Below are 14265 nucleotides of genomic sequence, written 5' to 3'. Positions count from 1 at the left end.
CAGAATCAGATTTATTGTCACTGACATATGATATGTAGTTTGTTTTGTTGCAACAGTACAGTACAGAACATAAAAATCTATACATTTCAAAGTGAATAAATTGTGTAAAAAAAAGGAATAATGAGATAGTGTTCATGTGTTCATGGACTGTTCAGACATCTGACAGCAGAGACGAGGAGACTGTTGCTGAGTCATTGAATGTGCATCTTCAGGCTCCTGTACTTTCTCTCTGATGGTAGAAATCAGAGGAAGGCATGTCCTTTTGATGGTTGCCACCTTTTTGAAACACCACCCATTGAAGATGTCCTCAGTGGTGAGGAGGATTGTATCACGATGAAGCAAGCTGAATCTACAACCCTCTGCAGCCTCTTGTGAGACTCCATTTCAGGCTGTGCTGCAACCAGTCAGAATGCTCTCCACTGAACATCTGTAGAAATTTGTAAAAGTCTATGGTGATGTAGCCTTACAAATTTCTGTAGAACATTTTGGTGACTCTGGAGTCATTCCTCTTAAGGTCATCCTAGGGCTAGATTGTTGTATGTATCCATTTCAGTATAGTTATATGGTAAATTAACACCCTGAAAACAGGCAATATATTTCCTTTTATAAACACAGAATTTCTGTCCTGCATGGGACAGGCAGCAACTCTGCTCTGGCTTCCTTCCACCTCCCTCCCATTTCCCCAGTCCCCCCTCCTTCCTCCTCACACCTCCTATCTCTTTCAGTCCTTTTCCTGTACCATTTCTCCCTCCATCCATTTCCTTCGTCCACTCCCCATCCTCATTCCACCACATGTGATCCACACATCAGCGTTCTTTGACATACCAATAGTTGATCTTGTCTTGCTGAGAACTCTGGAAACATAGAGTAACCATGAGCTGGCCATCTTTGCATTTTAATTTCATAGACTTCAGGTCATTTCTTATTTCCCTTTGTATTTAGAATTTGTTACCGGTAACTGGTCCACCAATGCAGTGTGAAATATTTCTGATGGATCACAGTGTGAAGACTTTTCTACTTCATTTGCCAATACTGGAAGACATGACAAACCATCAGCATTGCTGTATTGTTGAACTCTATGTTATAAGAGTGGGCTTCTAGGAACAGTGCCAGTGTTGTAACTGGGTAGCAGTCATCACTGGAATTCCCTTCCTGGGATTGAAAATGGACACAAGAGGACAGTGGTCTGTCACTAGTGTAAACTTCTGTCTGTAGAGGTAGTGGTGGAATTCTTTATTCCCCATACTAGATTAAGGTCCTCTTGGTCGATTAGTACGTAGTTGTGTTCTGCGCTCATCAGTGACCTTGAACTAAATGTAATTGGGTGTTCAGATTCATTTTTTATAATGTGTGACAAAACGGCTTCAAGGCCATAAGAGGATACATTGCACACTAGTGTGATGGGCAGGGATGAGGCATAATGGTGAGCAATTCATCTGATGTTATTAGTCTCTTTGTTTCCTTGAATGCTCTTTCACATCTTTCTGACCATTCCCACTTTGCTCCTGAGTGTAATAGTGCATTAGTAATAGTGGATACAGTACTGTAGCAATGTTTGGGAGAAACCGGTGGTTGTAGTTTACAAGGTCCAAGTATGACCTAAGTTGTGATGCATTTTCCGGTTTAGGTGCCTGTAGCACAGCTTCAATCTTCTCTTGGGACTTGTGTAAGCTATGCTTGACAATGACATGTCCACAATATGAGGTTTCATTCTAGAAATACTCACATTTCTCTCTCTTTGCTCACAGACCATACTCACTCAGTCTGGTAAGCACCTTACCAAGTTTCTGGAGGTGCTCTTCATCATTCTTGCCAGTTACGATGATGTTATCAAAGTAACATTGTGTTCTTGGGATATCTTGGAGCACATGGTCCATTGATCTTTGCCAAATTGTTGGAGCTGATGTGACGCCAAAGATGAGATGATTATACTGGAACAATCCCTTGTGATTCCTGCTTGACTCCTCAATCTCCATTTGCAGATTAGTTTGTGACAAGTCAATCTTTGAAAACATCTCCCCACCTGCCAAAGATGCAAAAATGCCTTCTATTTTTTGCAGGGGATACTGCACAGTACGCAGCACCAGGTTGATGCTCACCTTGAAATCCCCACATATGTGATTGGCTCCAGCCTTCCCTTTCTTGATCACTGAGACAATGGGCATGGCCCAATCGTTCCACTCAACCTTGGAGACAATTCCAGATGCCTCCAAGCTCTGCAGTTCAGCATCCACTTTAGGATGTAATGCATAAGGCACTGGATGGGCTTTATGTAATTGTGGTGTTGCTGCTTCAACCAGTTCAATTCTGACCTCAGTGCCTTTGAGTTTACCAATGCCCTTCGAGTTTACCAATTCCCTTCTCAAACACCTTCTCATTAGCATTAAGTAGCTGTGCCAGTCTCTGGTTAGCGCTACCATTTTGGCTGCCGTTGCCTGTTGATGTCACACTGAGAGATTTGTGAAACACCTTTTTACTGGGCGTCTCTAGAGATGCGGCTTGTTAGCCCCTCGCTAACAGCCACCGGACTCGGTAGTGAGAAAAACCACCTTTCTCAGACTCTATACATCTGTGATCGATATGACTTGGGTTCCACCAAAACTGGGAAACTGGGATCTCCTTCCCACCCAAACCCCAATCTGTGTGAATACTGTGTAACTACTGCCCCTATGCAATTGCTCGTTGGCAGGAAATGACAGATTATACACTGCAAACAATTACAAAGAAAGTATATTTATGAATGTTAAATTAACCAAACTATTATTAGAGAAGAAAGAAAAAAAAGAGAAGAAAAACACAAGGGCTCATCATAGGACAGTTAAATGGGCACAAGTTGGAGCTCAAATCTTCCAACTCCTATTCATCGATCACCAGTTGGATTTACCCTCTTGGGCTCCATTGAATCATGCACTCCCATTGGATCAAATCCTATAGCTGGTTCTCCTGAGCTTCTTCTCTCTCCATCTCCCGCCCAAAGGACCTTGACCCACCTCAGTGTCCATCACAAAACCTCCCCATGCAGTGTTCTCTAGAACCTTCTCCCAATTCCACCATCCTGATTGGATGACACATTTCTAAACGTGAACATCACAACCCCTCATCTTTAGCGGTAACCCAAACAGTACCAGCAGAACACACTGCTTCTATGGAAAGCCATTAAATGAAATACCCTACAACATTAGCAACCCTACAAATCTTAACCTGGGTGTTACAATTAAGTGCCAGTCTAGTTGGATTTTTCTCAACCATGCACATCCGAAAAGCGCTAGCCCTCCACTTTTCAATACGTAAAGCTCTAACTGCTGTGCCTGGCCTCCATACATCACACCTAACTTCAGTTTGCTTTCGAGGGACACGTTTTTGCCTATGTAGGTCTTTAGCATCTCTGAGGTCTTCTCTAATGGTATCTCAATAAACAGCGTGTTGTACTCAGCCTCTGGAATTATGGACAAAGCTGACCCTGTCACAAACAAGAGAAGATCTGCAGATGCGGGAAATCCAAGCAACGCACAAAATGCTAGAGGCAGCATCCATGGAAAAGTGTATAGTCAATGTTTCGGGCCTGGACCCTTCAGCAGGACCCTGTATCCAGCTCCAATTTTAGTTTTACACCTGATTTATCTATTGCAATCCATATGATTTTGTGATCTGCTTCAGTAATACTATGCAGTTCTAGGCATGACAGTTCACCTTTGTCAGACTCTATATTGTCTGATTTGGTTTTACCTTCGATGACTTTATGCATTTGCTTGGTTTTGTGTTTGAGACTTTTCACTCGGTTGTGCTTTTTCTCTGCCTTGCACACTCTTTCTCAGTGACACTTTCTGCAGACTTTTCCTTTGAACCAACAGTCATTTGCATCAGGGGAGGATTGCCACATTGATAACATTTTTGGCTTTTTGCAGCATTCAAGGACATTTTGTGCATTTCACATTCTAACTCCATTTCTGTAATTATGCCACATCCTTTGCTGCAGTCTCTAACAATATTGCAATGGTCAATGCCCATTCTCAGGTTAGGTCTCTTTCAGATACTAGCATCTTTTAAGTGCTTTGACTATACATGCCACATACAAGCCTGCACCACAAAGTCACAGTGCTGGAAAAGTTCTTTTGCAGTTCTGTAAGGTATTCAGAAATGCCTTCATGTTTTGAATGGTTCTTTTTGTAAATTCTAAATCTCTCAGCTATTACCAGCAGTTTAGGGCTCAAGTGATTTTGTAGAATTGTAACAATTTCATTGAACATCTTGCTTGTTCATTTTGCCGGGGTTACTAAATTGGGTAAGAGAAAGTATGATCTTGAGCCCATTAAGCTAAGAAGCTTTTCTTCTGCCCCTCCACGTTGTTCATGTTCCAGTTCCACCCTCTCGATATACAACTCCTAGCCTTCATTACTGCTATCAAATTCATCCTTTCCCGACTGAAGCCAACGCCACATTACTTTCACTTTAAATTCAGTGCGTCTTTCACTGTGTACTATACTGTTCTCACACCCCCTTGTTAGTGTCCGTGGCAGCCTTCTCTGTACTGTCTAACTCGCTCTCTGTTCCATCCTGTAACTGGCGGAGCAGTTCGTGATATTTTCTGATATTTAGGTTTGTACTTGACGCCAATTTGTTGTGTCTTTGTACAACTACATATCGATTTTTAAAAAAGCACGCAGGTAGAGGTGGCTTTAACTGGTGCATTCACATTGCAGCGAGAGAGTTATGCTCATGCACAGACAACTGATTAAACGTAGTGCTGGCGGGGGGCGGGGGGGGTCATTGCTCTAAAAGAAACAGATCCATACATTACAAACATGTGCCTGCATTTTGAATGCTTGTCACTGGAATTTCCGTGGATCAATGAGTTATTTCACTGAACCATTTGCCCTGCATCTTAAAGTTCATACAAACTTGTAGAGAACCACTCCCCTGTCTTGATATTCTGATAATTGAATCCTACATGATAATTGATCTTTTTGAAATGAAAAAGAATTAGTTCCCATGCCTAAAGCTGGTTTCAGTATGTAATGAAAAATGTTACATCATATTGTGGAATGTGATAAAATTAGTAAAGGAAATTCATTATCTCTCTTACCCTGTGCTAATGACAGTCAAATATATTGCAGAACATTGTTTAAGTACAAGGAGAATTCTAGTGAGGAAAGTTACAAGGGCATTTAGATGTTTTTGTGCCTCAGTCACTAAAATGTAGTAGGCAAGTTTAACAAGTATTGTAATTAAGAGGGTAAATGGCTTTTGGCAAAGGTGCTGGAATTTAGAATTAAGGAATTTTTGTTATAATTGCACAGGGTGTTGGTGAGGCCACACCTGGAGCACTACACCTTGATTCCCTTATGGAATAAGTGCTTAGTGGCAGAGAAAGGATTCCAAAATACTTTCATTAGCCTAAAGCTGGGATGAGTGAGTCATCCCATCAAGAGAGGCTAAGCACTTTTGAGTCTGTATTCCTTGGAGTTTAGAAGAATCATATTGAAACGTAATATCATGACGGGGCTTGATGTAGAACATTGTAGGCCACAGAAGAGTATGGGATTTTCGGCTCATGATATTGTGTCGAGATTTTAACCTACTCCAGAATCAATCTAACGTTCCCTCCCATATAACCCTCCATTTCTCTATGCCATGTATCTATCTAAGAGTCTGTTAAATATCCCTAATGTATCTGCCTCTGTAACCACCCTGGTAGAGTGCTCCAAGCACCCACCACTCTGGCTACCTCTCACATCCCCCTATACTTTCTTCCATGTCCTCTCATATTAGTCATTATTGCCCTGGAAAAAAGGCACTGGCTGTAGTCTCTGAACTAATTCTGCAACCTACAGACTCAAATTCAAGGATCTTACACTATTATTTATGTTTTTATTTACACCGTTTGTCTCCTGTTTATGTACAGTTTACATTTATGTACAATTTTTCATAAACGTTATTGTATACCTTTACTTTTCCTGTAAATGCCTGCAAGAAAATAAATCTTATGGTTGTATATAGTAACATACATGTATATTGATAATAAATTTACTTTGAACTTCAGGTTCAACCAACCTCAAAACCCTTAGCCATCGGGCTCTTGAACAAAGGCAATAACTTTACTCAACTTCACTTGTCCTGTCACTGAAATGTTGCCACAACCAATAGACTCACTTTCAAGGACTCCATCTCATGTTCTCAATATTTGCTGCTTATTTATTTATCATAATTATTATCCTGTCATTATTTATTTATTTTTATATTTGCAGAGTTGGTTGTCTTTTGAACAGTGGCATTACGCCCAGCTGATGCAGCCTATCATTGATTCTATTATGGTTATTGGATTTATTGAGTATGCCCACAAGAAAATGAATCTCAGGTTTGTATATAGTGACATATATAATATGTACTTTGATAATAAATTTAGTTTGAACTTTGAACATAGTTACAAGATTAGTAGCTTGTCATTAATAATGGAAGCCCATCAAAATTCCATTTTCAGGGTGTAGTGAACCTCTTGAATTCCTTTCCCTGCACTTTCCACTTTCTGTAGTCATCGCACCCTACGTGATTCCCTTGTCCCTTCATCCCTCCTACTGCTCCCCCTCAACAACAGGTAACCCACTTGTTCTCCCCCGACCACGGCTCCGCGTCCCTGTTCTCCCTCGACCACGGCTCCGCGTCCCTGTTCTCCCTCGACCACGGCTCCACGTCCCTGTTCTCCCTCAACCAAGGCTCTACGTTCCTGTTCTCCCTCGACCACGGCTCTGCATCCCTATTCTCCCTCAACCAAGGCTCTACGTTCCTGTTCTCCCTCGACCAAGGTTCTGCGTCCCTATTCTCTCTCGACCAAGTCAAGGCTTCATGTTCTCATCCTGTCCAGGAGTACCTCACCCAGCTCGGTGCTGGGGTTCCCTCGTTCTGTCCAGGAGTCTCACATCCAGTCCTGTAGCTAAGTCTTGTCCTCACCTGGATCCAGAGTCCGAGCCCGAGTCAAGACCCAGGTTCCGGGTCCCTGTCCAGTCTCTGGCTCGGAGTCCTTGTCCAGTTTCCTAGTTTCTAGTTCTTTGTCCTGGTTCAGCTTTCCTAGTCCAGCGTCGTTTGTTCCCCACTTCCCTTGCTTTCTTGACTAACCTAGTCCTGTTCCTTGTACTTCAGTGTCTGTGCCAAGCATTTGGGTCCGCCTTCAGTGCCCTGTTATGACAAGAAGACCTTCAAAAGTGAAATTTTGAGAGTACAAAGCTTCTATGTGCCTGTCAGAATAAAAGGGAATTGAGGCCCTGGTTCAGAGAGAAGAAAGGAGATGCACAGCAGGTAGGAACAAATGAGGTGCTATGGAGGATAAGAAATGCAAGAGAACACTTAAGAAAGAGCCACAAACACCAGAAAATCTACAGAAGCTGGAAATCCAAAGGAACACACAAAAATTGCTGGAGGAACTCAGTACAGCTATGTCCCAGCTATGCCTGCCTTTTCATTGGCTATGTGGAACAGAAATACATTCTAAGCCTACACTGGCATCGACCCCCAACTTTCCTATGCTACATTGACAACTGCTTTGGTGCTGCTTCCTGTGATTTCATCAACTTTGCCTCCAACTTCCACCCTGCCCTCAAATTTACTTGGTCAATTTATGAAACTACCACCCCCCTTCCTCAAAATTACTCTCTCTATCTTTGGAGACAGCCTATCTACTGCTGTCTATTATAAACCCACTGACTCTCACAGCTACCTGGACTATACCTCTTCCCACCCTGTTACTTGTAAAAATGGCACTCCCATTGCTCAACTCCTCCGTCTCTGACACATCTGCTCTCAGGATGAGGCTTTTCATCCTAGAACTACTGAGATGTCCTCCTTCAAAGAAAGGGGCTTCCCTTACTCCACCATTAATGCTGCCTCACTCACATCTCTTCCATTTCTTGCACATCTGCCCTCACCCCATCCTCCTGCCCTCACATTACCGATAGGGTTTCTCTTGTCCTCACCTGCTTCCCCACTAGCATCTGTGTCCAGCACGTCATTACATAATCCTCTATAACTTCCACCAATTCCCACGGGTTCCACCATCAAGCACAACATTCCTTTCCTGTACTTTCCGCTTTCCGCAATCATCACTCGCTACATGGCTCCCTTGTCCATTCATTCCCCCCACCCCCGGCACTTATCCTTGCAAATGGAACAAGTTCCACACCTGCTGCTACACCCCCTCCCTCACTACCATTCAGGGCTTCAAACATTCCTTCCAACTGAGGTGATACTTCATCTGTGAGTCTATTGGGGTCAGAAACTGTATCCAATGCTCCCAGTGTGGCTTCTTCTATATCAGTGAGACCCGATGTGGACTGGGAGACTGATTCACTGAGCACCACAAAAAACAGGAACTCCTGGAGGCCACCCATTTCAATACTACTTCCCATTCTGACATGTCAGTCCACGGCCTCCCCTACTGCCATGATGAAGCTGTACTCAAGTTGGAGGAGCAACACCTTATATGCTGTTTGGGTAGCCTCAAACTCGATGGCATGAATACTGATTTCTCAAACCTATTGATTGCCCCCTCTCCACCATTCTGCATTCCTGTTTCCCTCTCTCACTTTATCTCCTCACCTGCCCATCATCTCCCTCTGGTGCTCCTCCCCCTTCCCTTTCTTCTATGGTCTTCTGTCCTCTCCCATCAGATACCCCCTTCTCCAGTCCTTTATCTCTTTCAGCAATCAACTTCCCAGCTCTTTACTTCACCCTTCCTCCTCTCCTGGTTTCACCTGCCACCTTGTACTTCTTCCTCCCCTCCTCCCACCTTCTTACTTTGAATTTTCCTTTCCCTTTCCAGTCCTGATGAAGAGTCTCAGCCCAAAATGTCTACTGTTTGCTCTTTCCCATAGATGCTGCCCAGTCTGCTGAGTTCTTCCATCACAAGGCTAAAAGAAGGCATGAAGTTGCCCTAATAGACAAAGCATAGAATCCTAAGGGATTCTACAGATTTGTTAAGAGCAAAAGGATTTCAAGGAAGCTCAGAATGTGTGGAGCCAAAAGAAATTGGGGAAGTCTTAAATAAAGTTTTTTGTATCTGGAGACAGATACAGAGTCTATAGATGTGGGACAAAGCAGCATCAACTTTATGGTCCCTATACAGATTACAGAGAAGGTGTTTGCTGTCCTGAGGCAAATTAGCCTTTCTAGATACTCAATGATCTGTGCTGTCCAGGTGCATGATATGCTTAGTTATAGATAGATTCAGGAGATTTTGCCACTCTGAAGACAACGGGTTCTGGTGCAAGGGCATTAGTGTCAAATTTACAAGTCTACTAATAGGGATGCCCACTCCTGCTACCCTAAAACTATACCTTGAGGCTTGTGGAAGTTAGGTGTCAGGATTTGCCATTTTTTTCTCACAGGAGTACACACAATCAAAATGCTGGAGGATCTCAACAGGTCAGGCAGCATCTATGGAGAGGAATAAAATGTCAACCTTTCAGTCCTGGCATGAAATGTCAACTCTTTATTCATTTCTATAGATGCTGCCTGACCTGCTAAATTCCTTTAGTAATGATATTTATTCATTTCAAAGACAAGATATTTACCTAGTTATTTATTTAGAAATGCAGCATGGAACAGACCCTTCCAGCCCAGCGAGCTGTGCTGCCCAACAACCCACCGATTTAACTCTAGCCTAATCACAGGACAATTTACAACGACCAATTAACTTGGTAACAAGTATATCTTTGGAATGTGGGTGGAAACTGGCACACCTGGAAGAAACCCATGTGCACACGAGAAGAATGCAGAGATTATTTTCCAGAGGACGCTGGAATTGAACTGCGAACTCCACTTTGATTTGTAATAGTGTTATGCTAACCGCTAAGCTATTGAGTCAAGCCCACGTGTGTGTTACTCTGGATTTCCAGCATTGCAGAATCTCTTGTGTTTTCTGTCTGGATGCAGGTTTTCTAGCAAGCCCGCTGAATGCACCAACTGTCCCTCCTCGCCTGTGGACTATCCCACTGAAGTCATCATCCAAGTTTCTAAAACAGAATCATGTGATCTAGCTCTAGCATTAGCTGCAGGTCAGTCGTGCTCATAAAGATTATGTCCCTGAGTTAGTTTCAAAGATGAACAGTATGCTGATTTCTGAGCTGGTTAAACTGAGAGGTCAAATCAAGTAATGATGTATCTTTGTCCTTTCCCTCCTCACACCAGGGCTGGGCTACAAGATCATTCTTAGTGAGAACATGATACTGCATATTTTAGAATCTACAATTTTGACAAGCTTTTATGTGTAGTGGAGAGTATATTGACTGGCTAAATCAAAACCTGGTCTGGAAACACCAATGCCATTGAACTGAAAATCCTACAAAAAGTAGGGAATATCGCCTAGTTCATCATGGGAAAACCCTCCCCACATCTACACAAAATGCTGTCATGGGAAAGCATCCATCATCAGGGTCCCCCACCATCCAGATCATGCTCTCTTCTCGCTGCTGCCATCGGGAAGGAGATACAGGAGCATCAGGACTCACACCACCAGGTTCAGGGACAGTTATTACCCCTCAACCATCAAGCTCTTGAGCCAAAAGGGATAACTTCACTAATTTCACTAATTTCACTTGCTCCATCGTTGAAATATTCCCACAACCTATGGGCTCACCTTCAATGAGTCTTCATCTCATGTTCTTGATAGTTATTTATTACTATTTATTTATTTATTTATTTATTTAGTATTTGCAGTTTGTTGTCTTTTGCATACTAATTGAACACCCAAATTGGTGCAGAATCTCACTGATTCTGTCAGTTATTGTTCTATGGAGTTATTGAGTATGCTCACAAGAAAATAAATGTCAGGGTTGTATGTATACTTTGATAATAAATTTACTTTGAACTTTGAACTTCGGAGCAAAACAAAATAACCTGCTGGAAGAACTCAGCAGACTGAGCAGCTTCTGTAGAGGCAGAGGGAAGGTCAACCTTTCAGTCGAGATGTTCTATCAGGACAGCGGGGATAGAAGGGAGAGAGCCATTTAAAGAGGTGAGGTGGAAGGTTAAGGCAGGAGCCAGGTGAGAAAGATTTGTGATTCTTGGCTGTTGAACAGGGGATAGAAACATAGAAACATAGAAAATAGGTGCAGGAGTAGGCCATTCGGCCCTTCGAGCCTGCACCGCCATTTATTATGATCATGGCTGATCATCCAACTCAGAACCCAGCCTTCCCTCCATACCCCCTGACCCCTGTAGCCACAAGGGCCATATCTAACTCCCTCTTAAACATAGCCAATGAACTGGCCTCAACAGTTTGCTGTGGCAGAGAATTCCACAGATTCACCACTCTGTGTGAAGAAGTTTTTCCTAACCTCGGTCCTAAAAGGCTTCCCCTCTATCCTCAAACTGTGACCCCTCATTCTGGACCTCCCCAACATCGGGAACAATCTTCCCGCATCTAGCCTGTCCAATCCCTTTAGGATCTTATACGTTTCAATCAGATCCCCCCTCAATCTTCTAAATTCCAATGAGTACAAGCCCAGTTCATCCAGTCTTTCTTCATATGAAAGACCTGCCATCCCAGGAATCAATCTGGTGAACCTTCTTTGTACTCCCTCTATGGTAAAGATGTCTTTCCTCAGATTAGGGGACCAAAACTGCACACAATACTCCAGGTGTGGTCTCACCAAGGCCTTGTACAACTGCAGTAGTACCTCCCTGCTCCTGTACTCGAATCCTCTCGCTATAAATGCCAGCATACCGTTCGCCTTTTTCACCGCCTGCTGTACCTGCATGCCCACTTTCAATGACTGGTGTATAATGACACCCAGGTCTCATTGCACCTCCCCTTTTCCTAATCGGCCACCATTCAGATAATAATCTGTTTTCCTATTTTTGCCACCAAAGTGGATAACTTCACATTTATCCACATTAAATTGCATCTGCCATGAGTTTGCCCACTCACCCAACCTATCCAAGTCACCCTGCATCCTCTTAGCATCCTCCTCACAGCTAACACTGCTATCCAGCTTCGTGTCATCCGCAAACTTGGAGATGCTGCATTTAATTCCTTCATCCAAGTCATTAATATATATGGGACACAAGGGTAGAAAAGTGTAAGAGGTAGAAATTTTAAGAGCCACTTGCAATCTTGTTTCTGTAAACAGTAGAAAGAATTAGTAAACCATTCTTTGCTGATTATTACATTTTTAACCTGCGCAAAGAGCTATAGTTGAAAATCAAAAACAAAAAGCAGAAGCTGGAAGTCAGAAATTGAAAAACAGGAAGCGCATGAGGTGTTTAGCAGTCAGAGTGGAGATGAAAAATGAGATAATGCTTCAGGTCAATAGCTTTTATCATGAGAAAACAAGCAAGTATTAAAGTGCAGAGAAGGGTGGGGTGGACCAAGATAATCTCTGTAGTAGAGTGCAATAGGATAAATGCAATATTTCAATAACATGTCACATCCAGTCATGTCAATATCTCAAATGTCGCCAACTTGCAGAAAGTCACGGAATGGTTGTTAGCTGATTGTCTAGCTGTTATGTAGTATAAATATAACTGACCAGTTCTGCATGTTATTGTTCTTGAAAGTACATCTCAAAGTAGTCAAACTGCCAGTCTGTTTGGCTTCAAACAGAAATTTGATTTGAGACCTTCAAGTTCCTAGCAGTGAACATTGTCCTCTCCTGGTCCAAACACATTGCTATCACAGCCAAGGAAGCTCACCAATGCCTCTACTTCCTGAGGAGGTGAAAGAAATTTGGCATGTCTCGCTATTTATTGATACGTCATAGAAATCATCCAATCTGGATGCATAACAGCTTGGTATGGCAACTGCTCTGCCTGTGACTGCAAGAAACTGCAGAACTATGGTCAGTGCTCAGCTCATTACAAAAGCCAGTCTCCCGCCCCCCCCCCCACAGATTCTCTCAACACTTCTTGCTGCTTCAGTAGCGTAGCCTGCATAATCAAAGTCCCCACCCTCTCCAGACATTCTCTCTTCTCCCCTCTCCCATTGATTAGTACATATAAAAACTTAAAAGGTCATACAGTAGATAAGGCTTAAGGGCAGTTTCTACCCCGCTATTATGAGACTATTAAATGGTCCCAGAATTATAAGCTGGACTCTTGACATCACAATCTATCTCATTATGATCTTAAACCTTATTGTCTACCTGCACTGCATTTTCTCTGAGACTTCTACGGGTGTGTGACGGAGAGTATATTGACTGGCTGCACCACAGCCTGGTATGGAAACACTAATGCCCTTGAATGGAAAATCCTACAAAAAGTAGTGGAGCAACACACATCAAAGTTGCTGGTGAACGCAGCAGGCCAGGCAGCATCTATAGGAAGAGGCGCAGTCGACGTTTCAGGCCGAGACCCTTCGTCAGGAACTTTGATGTGTGTTGCTTGAATTTCCAGCATCTGCAGAATTCCTGTTGTTTGCGTTTAAAAAAAAGTAGTGGATATGTCCTGGTCCAAGCTCTGCCCACCACTGAGCACATCTACATAGAGTGTTGTCACAGGAAAGCATCATCTATCAGTAGGGACCCTTGCCACCCAGGCCATGTCCTTTTCTCACTGCTGCCATCAGGAAGAAAGTTAAAGAGCCTCAGAACTCACATCACCAGGTTCAGGAACAGTTATTACCCCTCAACCATTGGGCCCTTGAAGCAGAGGGGATTACTCTGGTTATCCATCATTGAACTGTTCCTACCACCAAATGCTGGAGGAACTGACCAGGCCAGGCAGTATCCATGGAAAAGAGTGCAATTGACGTTTTAGGCCAAAACCCTTCCTCAGGTCTGGAGAAAAAAAGATGAGAGAGTCAGAGTAAGACGGTGGGGGGAGGGGACCCTGATGAAGGGTCTTGGCCTGAAGTGTTGACTTTACTCTTTACTATGGATGCTGCCTGGCCTGCTGAGTTTCTCCAGAATCTTGTGTGTGTTGCTTGGATTTCCAGCGTCTGCAGACTTTCTCTTGTTCGTGATTAGGCTACTACCTATGGACTCATTATCTCACGTTCTCGATATTTATTGCTTTTTTTATTATTATTTCTTTCTTTTTGCATTTGAACTGTTTGTTGTTGTTTCCATGCAGGTTGACTGCTCAAGTTGGTGTGGTGGTCTTTCATTGATTCTGTTATGGTTATTATTCAATGGATTTATCGAGTATGCCCCCACAAAAATGAATCTTAGAGTTGTATATTGGTGACATACACAGTATTTACTTTGATAATAAATTTACTTTGAACTTTTGACATTTTATTCTGCAATCTATTATTGTTTTATCTTATTTTACCTAAAT

General features: G+C 42.9%; 1 long non-coding RNA gene across 1 annotated transcript in view; it reads left to right on the top strand.

Annotated features, from left to right (window-relative positions):
- Positions 1-14265, top strand: part of LOC134337151 (uncharacterized) — a 32348-nt gene extending 18083 nt beyond the window's left edge. The window contains exons 2-4 of the long non-coding RNA XR_010015944.1: positions 6246-6355; positions 7135-7290; positions 14059-14265. This is a non-coding gene — a long non-coding RNA (uncharacterized LOC134337151). The remainder of the gene's footprint in view (positions 1-6245; positions 6356-7134; positions 7291-14058) is intronic.

Source organism: Mobula hypostoma, chromosome 24 (assembly GCF_963921235.1).
Source record: "Mobula hypostoma chromosome 24, sMobHyp1.1, whole genome shotgun sequence".
NCBI classification, from domain to species: domain Eukaryota; kingdom Metazoa; phylum Chordata; class Chondrichthyes; order Myliobatiformes; family Myliobatidae; genus Mobula; species Mobula hypostoma.
This window is presented reverse-complemented; position numbering and strand designations above follow the sequence as displayed.